General features: G+C 34.3%; 1 non-coding gene and 1 pseudogene across 1 annotated transcript; both read left to right on the top strand.

The window, feature by feature from the left end:
- The first annotated feature begins 1,228 nt into the window (after positions 1-1,228).
- On the top strand, positions 1,229-2,705 carry LOC101038083 (elongation factor 1-alpha 1 pseudogene; annotated as a pseudogene).
- An 8,517-nt stretch (positions 2,706-11,222) lies between these two features.
- On the top strand, positions 11,223-11,284 carry LOC120363461 (U7 small nuclear RNA). Its single transcript, XR_005579007.1, has one exon. It is a non-coding gene; the product is annotated as a U7 small nuclear RNA (small nuclear RNA).
- Positions 11,285-12,307: the final 1,023 nt, after the last annotated feature.

The raw sequence follows: 12,307 nt of genomic DNA, 5'->3' as shown, positions 1-12,307 counted from the left end.
GTTTGTCCAAACTTTCAAGATAATTAATTGATCATGCAATATCTAGGACTGAAAAAATTGGGGAATCTACAGAGTTTTTTAATAGGAAAGTAATCAGGAACACTTGGAGAAGACCCATTGTATATACATATACATATTTCAAATATTTCTCTTGTCTTTCTGCAAGCCTGTAGCCAAAGTAATATTGGACTGTGAAAAGTGATATACCCAGGCCTTCATATATATATATATATATATATATATATATATATATATATATATATAACTTTTTTTCTGAAAATAAAAAGCAGATGAACAGTTTCAGAATGCTATTGAGGAGTAACAGTCAAAGAAAAGGGGGGAAATTAAATTATTCAGGTAAATGGAGTTTTTGATCCAATCTGTGTTTTGCAATGGGCTTCTGGTAGGTCTGGGAAGAATGCTTCTATGGTTATTTATTTAGCTGCTGAGTTAATATCAGGAATAAATATATTCAGCAACAGCATCACCACATTGACTCTTGAACTAGTAAAGGCTCTTACAGTAAAAATTGGCCAGCTCCTAGAATATTCTGTTTTTACTCAAAAAGTACATCAAAGTCAATACCTGATCCCTAGAGGAAACATTAATGGCACCATTAACTTCTTAAAAAATGGATGTAAAAATGATATATTTATACACCCACTTAAATTGACAATTTGACCTGTATAGAAGATAGGAAAATCTTGTAGGAAAGTAGATTAAAATACACTTTATCAGGAGATGACTGCGATTGCAGATGCTATTTCACATGTTGTATATTTGGGAAGCAAAGTAAATATAGCTGATGGTGTCTATGTGACTTCATGTGTTTTTTTTCTCTGAGTTAATAAACATTTACTTTTATTTTATTGGCACAGCAGTATGCTTTCTTTATCCTGCCTTAGGGGTAGAGCAACTTTCTAACTCTGCTAATTGTACTGAGAAAGAATGTAATCATTTTGTCATACTTCTGAGGACTATATTTATCAATTATATGCATGATATCACGTTATAGTTCACTGGTTAGAAGTACATAGTGAGATGAAATGATAAAACATGTGAGGTAGGGGTTACAAGTAAATTCTATGCAGGGTATGTTGGGAATTGTTAACTTTATGCTTTGGTTTAAAAGTTGGCAATCTTTTTCTGTGAAGAATTAGATAGCAGCTTTTCCACAACACACTTGCCTCCAGAATATGTGCTGTTAAAACCACCCCTAAAAGCCAAAATGGGAAAGGAAGAGATTTATAACAACATCATTGTCATTGGACACATAGATCTGGGCAAGTCCCTGACTACTGGCCATCTGATCTCCAAATATGGTAGCATCAAAGAAAGAATCATAAAAAAATTTTAGAAGGAGGCTGCTGAGGTGGGAAATGTTTCCCTTAAGTATGTCTGGGTCTTGGTTAAACTGATAACTGAGCATGAATGTGATATCACCATTGAAATCTCCCTGTGGAAATTTGAGATCAGCAAGTACTATGTCACTGTCATTGACACCCCAGGAAACAGAGGCTTTATCAAAAACATGATTATAGGAGGATCTCAGGCAGACTGTGTTGTCCTTATTGTTGCTCCTGTTGTTGGTGAATTCGAAGCTGCTAGCTCCAAGGATGGGTCAACCCATGATCATGCCCTTCTTGCTTACGCTCTGGCCTCCATCTTTCTCCCACGATTGATGCTTCGTACCCTCTAACATCAGACTCAAAGTTCTTCAGCTTTTGGAATCTTAGACCTACACCAGCGGTTTGCAGTGGCTCTTGGGCCTTCAGCTACAAACTACAGGCTGCACTGTCAGCTTTCCTACTTTTGAGGTTTTGGGACTTTAGCTGGCTTCCTTGCTCCTCAAATTGCAGATGGCCTATTGTGGGACTTCACCCTGTAATTGGGTGAATCAATACTCCTTAATAAACCCTCTTTCATATATACATCTATATTAGTCCATTTTAACACTGCTGGTAAAGACATACCTGAGACTGGGCAAATTACAAAAGAAAGAGGTTTAATGGACTTATAGTTCCAAGCAACTGGGAGACCTCAACAAGACTGTCTATCTGCCTCTCCAAGATGTCTACAAAATTGGTGGTATTTATATTGTCCCTGTGGGCTGAGTGGAGACTGATGTTCTCAATTCCAGCATGGTGGTCATCTTTGCTCCAGTCAATGTTACAACTGATGTAAAGTCTGCTAAAATGCAACATGAAGCTTCGAGTGAAGCTCTTTCTGGGGACAATACGAGTTTCAATGTCAAGAATGTGTCTGTCAAAGATATTTGTTGTGACAATGTTGCTGGTGGCAGCAAAAATGATCCACAAATGGAAGCAGCTGGTTTCACTGCTCGAGTGATCATTCTAAATCACCCAGGCCAAATCAATGCTTTCTATGACCCTGTACTGGATTGCCACATAGCTTACATTGCTTGCAATTCTGCTGAGCTGAAGGAAAAGATTGAATACCATTCTGGTAATAAGCTGGAAGATGGCCCTAAATTCTTGAAATCTGATGGTGCTGCCATTGTTGATATGATTTCTGACAAGACTATGCATTTTGACAGCCTCTCGGACTATTCTCCTCTGGGTCATTTGACTGTTCATGATATAGGATAGACAATTAGTACTGGTGTCATCAAAGCAGTGGACAAGAAGCCTGCTGAAGCTGGCAAAGTCACCAAGTCTGCCCAGAAGCCTCAGAAGGCTAAATGAATATTATCCCTAATACCTGCCACCCCAGGCTTAATCAGTGGTAAAAGAATAATCTCAGAACTTTTTGCTTCAATTGGCCATTTAAGTTTAATAGTAAAAGACTGGTTAATGATAAGAATGCATCATAAAAACCTTCAGAAAAAAAGAAAAATGTTTTACTGTCCCATTTTGGTTTTCTTAATATGTGGTGGTTTTAAGTTATTAGTTTTTAAAATCAGTATGTTTCAATGAAAACAACCAAAAACCTGTCACAAAATTTTGAGACCTGTTAAAACTAAGTTTAATGAGAACAAGAGTCAGATAGTAATATTAAGCTTGTAGGCCAAGAGAATAAATCAAGAATATTAGAGAATCTTAGGTTATTAAATAACTCATGTAACAAGACAGAAAACAAATGTCCGTAACATTTTTGTTGCTGAAATTAAAAAATAATATAATTGAGAACATTTTATAATACAATGATGTAAGAAAAAGAGTGAAATTTTATTTGATTTTTGGGGTATGTATTATTTTGCTTATTTGATGTTCAAAATTAATGGTTCATATTTCAAAACTGATTGAAAATATTCATCTGTTCATGATAATTTCTAAAAAGAATTGGTGTATTTCAGCTTTGAAAATGTCTTTTTATACAAATAGTTACTGCCAAATACTGATATAAATCTATGAGCATATGATTTTAATTGAGCATATTTAATGCTTGGAAGGCATTTATATATTTCTATTAGATTTTTCTCTTGATATTTACCATTTATCATGTCATTTTATTGCAGATTTATAATTTCTACTTGAAGGTTAAGTGGAAGCTCTGCAATTGCACAGTCAAGTGGATTCTGAAATACAGATATTTCCATTGCATTTATATAGAGGTTCCCAAGACACTGTTGGAACTGTAGTTTGATCTTGTAAAATATACACACTACAACTTTGTATGAGAATGGATTTCTCACTTTTAAAAATTTGATAGCATGGTTAGTATATAAAGTAGCTTAACATTATGTGTGATCCCATCAACATTTAGTTGTCATTGAAATAACTTTGCTGTAAGTTTTGCATACGTGTTGTTTTGGATTGGAATTTAAATTCAATTCATTAAGAAAAAGAAATCTGTAGTGAAAACTAAATTCCAAAGCCATTCAGTGTTCAATAATCATAGTTGAAGGTATTTCTTTTAACTTATAAAGAAATCCAACCTTGGCTTGAACTAAAAATGCAATAAATGTTTAAGTCACTAAGATGTGGTATGTTAGGGTGTTAGGATATTTAACTTCTATTTCTGACAAAAATTATTGGAAACCAGTGATAGTTAGGTTCTCAAAAGTAATAAAGTTCACTGTTGACACTACATGAAAAAGCCAAATGTTTTCTGGAATGTGCTTGCTGATGAATTCAATGGATAACCATAGGCCTTAAACATCTTACATTTTTATAACTTTTTAATTTGTCCAAGTAAAGCATTCAAACATATGTTACCACCATAAATTAGGAAATATCATTAGAATCCCCTTGAATTTGTGCTAAATTAATGTTTTCTTAAATTCTTTTTATAATATTCTTACTTGGTGTTTTTCCAATTAGCTTATTCAGTGAACTTAAATTTTCAGTTAATTCACACTCAGCATTGACACTTTAAACAACTGAGTAATAGAGTGGTCCCTTGGTGTCTACAGGGGACTGATCATAGGATCCCCTTTGATATCAAAATTCAAGGATGTTTTAAGTTCCCTATAAACAATGCAATAGTATTTGTATATATATAATCTATGGACATGTTCCTGTATACTTTATTTTTTATTTTACTTCACTATTATTATTATTATTTAGAGATAGAGTCTCACTCTGTTACCCATACTGGAGTGCAGCGGTGCAATCATAGCTTACTGCATCCTGAGAAAAAGCAATCCTCTCCCTTCTGCCTCTCAAGTAGCTGGGATTACAGGTATGTACAGCAGCTTGGCTATTTTTAATTTTATTTATTTATTTATTTATTTGTAGAGATGGATTCTTGCCCAGACTGGTCTCAGATTCCAGACCTCATCTCTTGTGTACATCTGTGTGTGTGTTTTACTCCTTTTTTCATAATGACCATTTTGACTGATATAAGATATCTCAGAGTGGTTTTAACTTTCATTTCTCTGACGATTAGTGATGTTGAACCTTTTTTCATGTGTTTGTTGGCCACTTGTATTTCTTCTTTTGAGAAATGTCTGTTTATCTCCTTTGCTTCGTTTTTAGTTTGGTTGCTTGCTTTTTCTTGTTGAGCTGTTTGAGTTCCTTATAGATACTGGATATTAGTCCTTTGCTGGAGGTATAGTTTGCATGTATTTTCTCCTGTTCTATATGTGGTTGGTTCACTCTCTTGATTATTTCTTTTGCTGTATGGAAGCTTTTTAGTTTAATTAGTCCCATTTGTATATTTTTATTTTCTTGCCTTTGCTTTTGTGTTCTTCATTACAAATTTTTTGTCTAGGCTGATGTCCAGAAGAGTCTTTCCTAGAGTTTCATCTAGAATTTTTGTAGTTTCAGTCTGTTATCCATCTTGAGATAATTTTGTATGTGGTGAGAGATAAGAGTCCACTTTTATTCTTCTGCACTTGACCAGCCAACTTTCCAAGTACCATTTGTGGAATATGGTGTCCTTCCTCCACTGTTTATTTTTGTCTCTCTTGTTGAAGATCCATTGTTTATAGGGATTTGGATTTATTTGTGTGTTTTCTACTTTGTTCCATTGATCTGTGTGTCTACTTTTCTGCCAGTTCCATGCTGTTTTAGTTACTATTGTCTTGTAGAATAATTTGAGGTCAGGGAGTGTGATGTCTCTCAATTTGTTCTTTCTATTTAGGATTGCTTTGGCTATTCAGGCCTTTTGTTGTTTTTCCATATGAACTTTAGGATTTTTTTCCCCCTAATTCTATAAGGAATGTTGTTGGTATTTTGATAAAAATTGCTTTGAATCTCTAGATTGGTTTGGTATCATGATAATATTAATGAAATTGATTCTTCTAATACATTGCATGATACATTTTTCCATTTGTTGTGTTATCTTACATTTCTTTCTTCAATATTTTATAGTTCCTCCCTCAGAGACCATTCATTTTTTTGGTTAAAAGTATTCTCACATTTTCTTCGTGGCTATAATAAATGGAATTGTATTCTTGATTTGATTCTCAGATCCAGTGTTATTGTTGTATAGAAATATAGAAATACTACTGACTTTTGTACGTTGATTTTAATATCCTGAAACTTTCTTGAAGTTGCTTATCAAATCTAGAAGTCTTTTGGAGAAGGTGTTAGGTTTTTTTTTTGTTTGTTTTGTTTTTCTAGATGTATGATCACGTTGTCAACAAATAGATAATTTTACTTTCTCTCTTTCATTTTGGATGCTTTTTATTTTATTTTTCTCTTGCTTGATTGCTCTGACTAGGACTTCCAGTATTATGTTGTATAGTAGTGGTGATGATGGACATCCTTATCTTGTTCCAGTTCTTAGACAAAACATTTTCAACTTTTCTTTATTTCATATAATGTGGGCTTTAGGACTGTTATATATGGCTTTTATTATTATTAGATATGTTTCCTTGAGGCCTTGTTTGTTGAGGGTTTTTTTTTTATCATGAAGGGATGTCAGATTTTATCAAATTTTTTTTCTGCATTCATTGGGATCATTATATGGTTTTTGGTCTTAATTCTGTTTATCTGATGAATTACATTTATTGATTTGCATATGTTGAACTATCCTTCCATCTCTAGAATAAAGCCCCCTTGATCATAATAAATTACCTTTTTAATGTGCTGTTAAATTTTGTTTGCCAATATTTTGTTAAGAATTTTTGCATCTATTTCATTAGTGATATTTGGCTGTAATCTTTTTTTGTGTGTTCCCTTGCCTGATTTTGGTATCAGGGTGATACCGGATTTATAGAATGAATGAGAAAAGAGTTCCTTCTTGATTTTTGGAAATAGTTTAAGAAAGATTGGTGCTAGCTCTTCCTTGCCATCTGGTAAAATTTGGCTGTGAATTCATATTGTCCTGGAGTTTAATTTTTTGGAAGTTGTTTAATTGCTGACTTGATTTCATGATTCATTATTAGTCTTTTCAGGATTTCTATTTCATACTGGTTCAATTTTGGCATAATGTATTGTTCCAGAAATTCATTCATTTCTTCTAGATTTTCTAGTTTGTGTGTATAATGGTGTTCATAGTAGTCACTGATGAACCTTTATATTTCTATGGAAGCATCATCTTTATCAAGTCTGACTGTGCTTATTTGAATCCTCTATCTTTTTGCTTGGTTAATCTAGGTAGCACTGTCAATTTTGTTTATCCTTTCAAAAATCAGCTTTCCATTTCATTGATCCTTTTTCTGGGTCATAATTTCATTTATTTCTGCTCTGATCTTTGTTATTTCTTTTCTTCTGCTAGTTTTAGGTTTGGTATGTTCTTATTTCTTGAGGTATGACATTAGGTTGCTAATTTGTTTGAAAATTTTCTATCTGTTTTTAGCATTTTATGCTATAAACTTTCCTCTTCACATCACTTTAGCTGTATCCCTTAGGATTTGACACATTGTGCCTCTATTTTCATTCATTTCAAAAAAAAGTTTTGAATTCTACCGTCATTTTATTGTTTATCCAAAAGTTGTTCAAGAGCAAGTTGCTTAGTTTCCATGTACTTGTGTATAGTTCTGAGAATTTCTCTTGGTATTCATTCTAATTTTATTTCATTATGTTCTAAAAATATATTGATATGGTTTCAATTTTTTGAATTTATTGAGACTTGCTTTATGGCCAAGCATATTGTTGATTTTGGAGAATGTTCTATATTCAGATGAGAAGAATGTATTTTCTGTAGTTGTTGGGTAGAAAGTTCTGTAAATGTATTTTAGGTCAATTGGGTCTGCAGTCTAGTTTCAGTCCAGGGTTTCTTTGTTGATTTTCTGCTTTGATGATATGTCTAGAGGTGTCAGTGAGATGTTGAAGTCCCTTGACATTATTACATTGCTGATAATATGTTTTTCTAGGTCTAAAAGTACTTATCGTACAAATCTGAGTGCTCCAGTGTTTGATGTGTATTTATTCATATAGTTACAATTTCTTGTTTTATTGAACCCTTTAATGTCATATAATACCCTATTTTGTCTTTATTTTACAGTGTGGTTTAAAGTGTGTTTCTTTTTCTACTCACTTCTGTTTTTCATTTGCATGATATATCTTTTTCCACTTCTTTACTTTGAGTCTGTGTCTTTAGCTATAAGTTGGGTCTCTTGCAGGCAACAGATGGTAGAATCTTATGTTTTAGCCAACTTGCTAGTCTAAATCTTTTAAGTGGACAATTTAAGCCATTTACATGCAAGGTTAATGTTGACATGTGAGGTTTTGTTCTTGTTGTAGTGTTGTCAGCTGCTTGCCTTGAAGTCTCAATTGTAATTGCCTTATAGAATCTGTGAGCTTTTTGTTATGTGTGCTTTGATGTTGTTGAGTATTGTCCTTTCCTTTCAATGTTAAACTTCTTTGGGCATTTCTTGTAGGACTGGTATAGTGTTGCTGAATTCTCTTAGCATTTCCTTGTCTGAGAAATACTTTTTTCTCCTTCACTTATGGAGTTTAGTTTGATAGAATATAATATTATTGGCTTTTTCTCTTCTTTGAGCAGGTAAAAATAGGCCTTCAATCTCTTCTGGCTCATAAAGTTTCAGCTGAAGACTCTTAATATTAGTCTGATGGGATTTTCTTTACAGCTGATTTGGTGCTTTTCTCTGTCTGCTTTTGTTCTTTCATGTTAATCTTGGACAGACAGGTGAGTATATAATTTGATGATGTTCATCTTGTATGGTACCTTTCAGATATTCTCTGGATTTTGTATATCTGCATATCTACATATCCAGCAAGATCTAGGAAATTTTTCTAAATTATTTTCTCAAACATGCTTTTAAAACTTTTTACTTTTTCTCTTTCTCCTTCAGGAATGGCTAGGTACTTCTTGGTCCTTGCTGTTACCAATATTCCTCTGGTTTATACCACTACTGTGAGATCACTGGAAGGGTAGGGCACAAGAAAAAAAAAAATAGAGACAAATGGGGAAATTTCCTTTTACTTTCTCTGTGTGTCAGGAAACCTCTTTCTGATTCTCCAGGAAAGAACTTGAGCATTTCTAGAACTCTCTCTTGCCACTTCCATATTTTGGGCTGCCTTTCCATGGGGGAGATAGTTTGTAGAGTGCTTCCTCCTTTGACCCAGAATTAGAATCAGCCAGCAGAACTTCTTATATTTCTAGCTCTACTTAGAGCAAAGGTTGAGATCGGTAACCATATTTATTTTCTTCTATGGAACAGTTTTTAATGAATAGACTTTTTGAAGGTATTGCCCTTCCCTTTAGGGAGCTTTCTTTTGTGTGGAGGTGCTCACCTTGATCTTCCATCTTGCTTGTCTCTAGGCTTTATTTATCTTCTGTATTCAGGGGCTTCTGAAATGCCAACCCAAGGAAAATGCCTGCTTCAATGTGCCACATAGTTTACTGGAATCAATTTTTCTTTGCTCTTTCTTACCTCTGAGGTTATTCCTAATTTTAAATAAACTCATCTATGACAAAAAGGTTAGTTGTTTTAAATATTTTATATAGTATTATAAATATTCTCAATGTGGAGTACTTTTTTATACCTCTAGCTTAACATACTTGCTACAAATGGCAGTTTTGATGGATTTGTAAAAAATAAAATTGATTTGTGATTTTGATATGATGTGCATACTGTTCCAAGGAGTGGCTCTAATGAACCCCCAGTTATGTTACTTTGCTACATTAATGAATCAGCAACTCTATCTCTAATATTTTAAGTTATCTCTCTTGAATCTTTTTAAACATTTGAGATAGAGAAGTCAAATTGACTTGATTTTAGGTATTCACTTGATACATAGATATACTTGCATTAGATTATAGTTTATTCTCAATGCTGATTTCAAGCAGTATGAACTCAATGATATATTTCCTGTAATGTAAGTATCAATGATTATGATAAATATGAATTTCTTTGAATTTGTAAAGTCCATCTCTAAATATACTTAAGAAGTGGCAACTTTGGCGTATATTGCCTTCTCATTCTTTATCCTTCTGCTCTCTCCTGTTATCCACTTTCAGAAAGGTGTCTCTGTTCCTACAAAACATTGAGAAAAAAAAGTATTAGAATAAAGTGATTTCTTCTGGAAACATTTACATTTTAACCATGATAAAAGCTTTAAGTTATAAGTCTATGATAATGAAACTTCAGGCATCAGAGAGGATTTTGAGAGAAAATTCACTGGAAAAGATTGGCCTAAGATTGTGGCATAATGCGAAATGTATATCTTTCAGATTTAAAAATTTTGGGTTCATTTATTGAAGGAATTAGGTGGAAAAGGTGGTTATTTTCTATTAAGCCTGTGGGTTAGCAATACATTCTCTTCCCTAATAAAACCCAGTGATGCTCAGTGTGATTTACAGGAAGAGTATTTCAGGAATAGTGAAAAATATAAAGACAGCATTTTTTTTTTAATAATAACTAAGTCAGCAGTGTGACTCCCTATGGCAAACTTTCTTTCAAAGTCTCACAAGCCTATTAATTCTTCAGTAAGCGGATTCCACTGGACAGGGTATTAGGTATATCTGGAAGGCTTGAAGTGGTATGTTCTGAATAAGTTGTAATTTTAGGGTTTTAAATTAGGCCTGTAGGGTATTTGAGTCCAATATTCTTTGAACACTTGGAAATTAATGTTTGCGGCTTAAAACATCTGGGTAGAGATTAGGCTTTCTTTGGTGTAAAACATTATTACAACAGTAGATATGTAACTGGAGAGAGAAATCGAAGTTTGTGGGTGTGTTCCAGTTCAGTAGGTAGTTTAGTTACTGCACTAATTCTGCCAGCTTGCATTCCATTTGTGCAGTGGGTATGTGTGGCTTCCTAAGTAATACATCTGATCCTGATGAAAGCCAGCTAGCCCTGTCCTCAGAGGGTGAACTTACTGTGAGATGTTGAAAGTGAAAGGCAACAACACTCTGCTCTCAGTATTAGAAATATTTATCAGAGCAAACAAATGGTATGGATACAGAGCAAACTGAGTGTTTTGGGTATAGAGTAATGATGATCAGGCCTGTGTTAAACATGTCACATAGTCATTGTTGACCCAATTTTGCTTGATCTTTGGATGTAGCCAGCCTTGTGATGTAGCCAGCCTTAGTTTTGAATGGATCTTGCTGCACATTTTAGAATGAAGTCTGTGAGTTGTCATAGAATGGGCTTCCATGATTACGAGTATAGTGGTTCATTGGTTTGTTTGGATTTGTTAAGCTGTGATGATAGACATGCACTGAGCCACTGAATGGTGGGAAATATTCTGTAGGGCTCCTCATTAGTCACACTAGAGGCTCAAACATCGTTCAAAATATTTAAGCTTAATATGACTTGATCATCCATTATTGCATTTTCTTTCCAAATCAATTAACTTTTCCAACTTCTCGCCCACATACCTCCATCAAAACAATTTATCCAGTGTTACAATGCTTTTAGAATTTGTCTAGCAAGTTCTCTGGTCTTTTTTGGAAAACCAGTAAAATACTAATAAAAATGTTATCTAAAAAATAGCTACTCACTTGCTATCTCTTCTAATAGATGTAAGGAAGTTCAAACTGTTTTCACCATTACTGCTTTTGAATCCACATACCATTGTGTCTGATGGCATTCGAATCTCTGGTGCTTCAAATGATGCTCAACTAATATGCTACAGTACTTGTGTGATAAGAAATCATCAAATGATGTCTGGGATCTGCTCAATATCCAAGTTTCAAGCATAGGACTTAAAACACAGTTGTTACCTGATATCTTCCCTTGCTAAATGCTTCCTATTTCCTTCTCTCATACCTACTTTGTAGTGAAAAGTTGACAGGCAGGAGTTACGCATCCAGAATGATCCTTTATTGCTCTTCTTCCTGTATTTACTCTGCAGAGAAACATTGAAGGATAGCATGCACAAGATTGTGAAGGAAGGTGTGGCAGACAAAGCCTAAAGTGACCTCCCATTACCCTTACCTTTTAGTATTTATGATGTTGTATAATTCTCTTCTCCTAAATATGAGCAGGACTCCTGAGTTGCTGCTAATAAGTAGAATAGGGCAAATGAGATGAAATGTCACCCCTTTGATTAGGTTATGTCATATGACAAAGGTCAAGAAATTTTGCATATATAGTTAAGGTCCCCAAACCAGTGGTTTAGATGTAGTCAAAAGGGAGGTTATCAAGTGAGATCAGGCGAAAACCCTTGACAAAATGACTAGGCCTTCCCTGAGTGACAAACTCACCTGCTGACTTTGAAGAAGCAAGCAGCTAAGATGTGAACTGCCATGGAGAGTGTCAGGTGGCAGGGAACCTAAGGCAGCTTCTAGGAGCTGAGGGCCTCTGTCCTACAAAAGTAAGAAATTAAATTCCGCCAACAACCACAACAACTTGGAAGAGTACCTTTAATTTCAAATGGGACTGTAGCCTGGTTGACACATTGATTGCAACCAGTGAGACTCTCAACAAAGGACTCAGTTAAGTTGTTTCCAGATTCCTGACTCACATAAACGGAGAGTCTTA

Source organism: Saimiri boliviensis, chromosome 4 (genome assembly GCF_048565385.1).
Source record: "Saimiri boliviensis isolate mSaiBol1 chromosome 4, mSaiBol1.pri, whole genome shotgun sequence".
Lineage (NCBI taxonomy): Eukaryota > Metazoa > Chordata > Mammalia > Primates > Cebidae > Saimiri > Saimiri boliviensis.
Note: the sequence above shows the minus strand (reverse complement) of the source record. Positions and strands in the feature narration are given on the sequence as shown.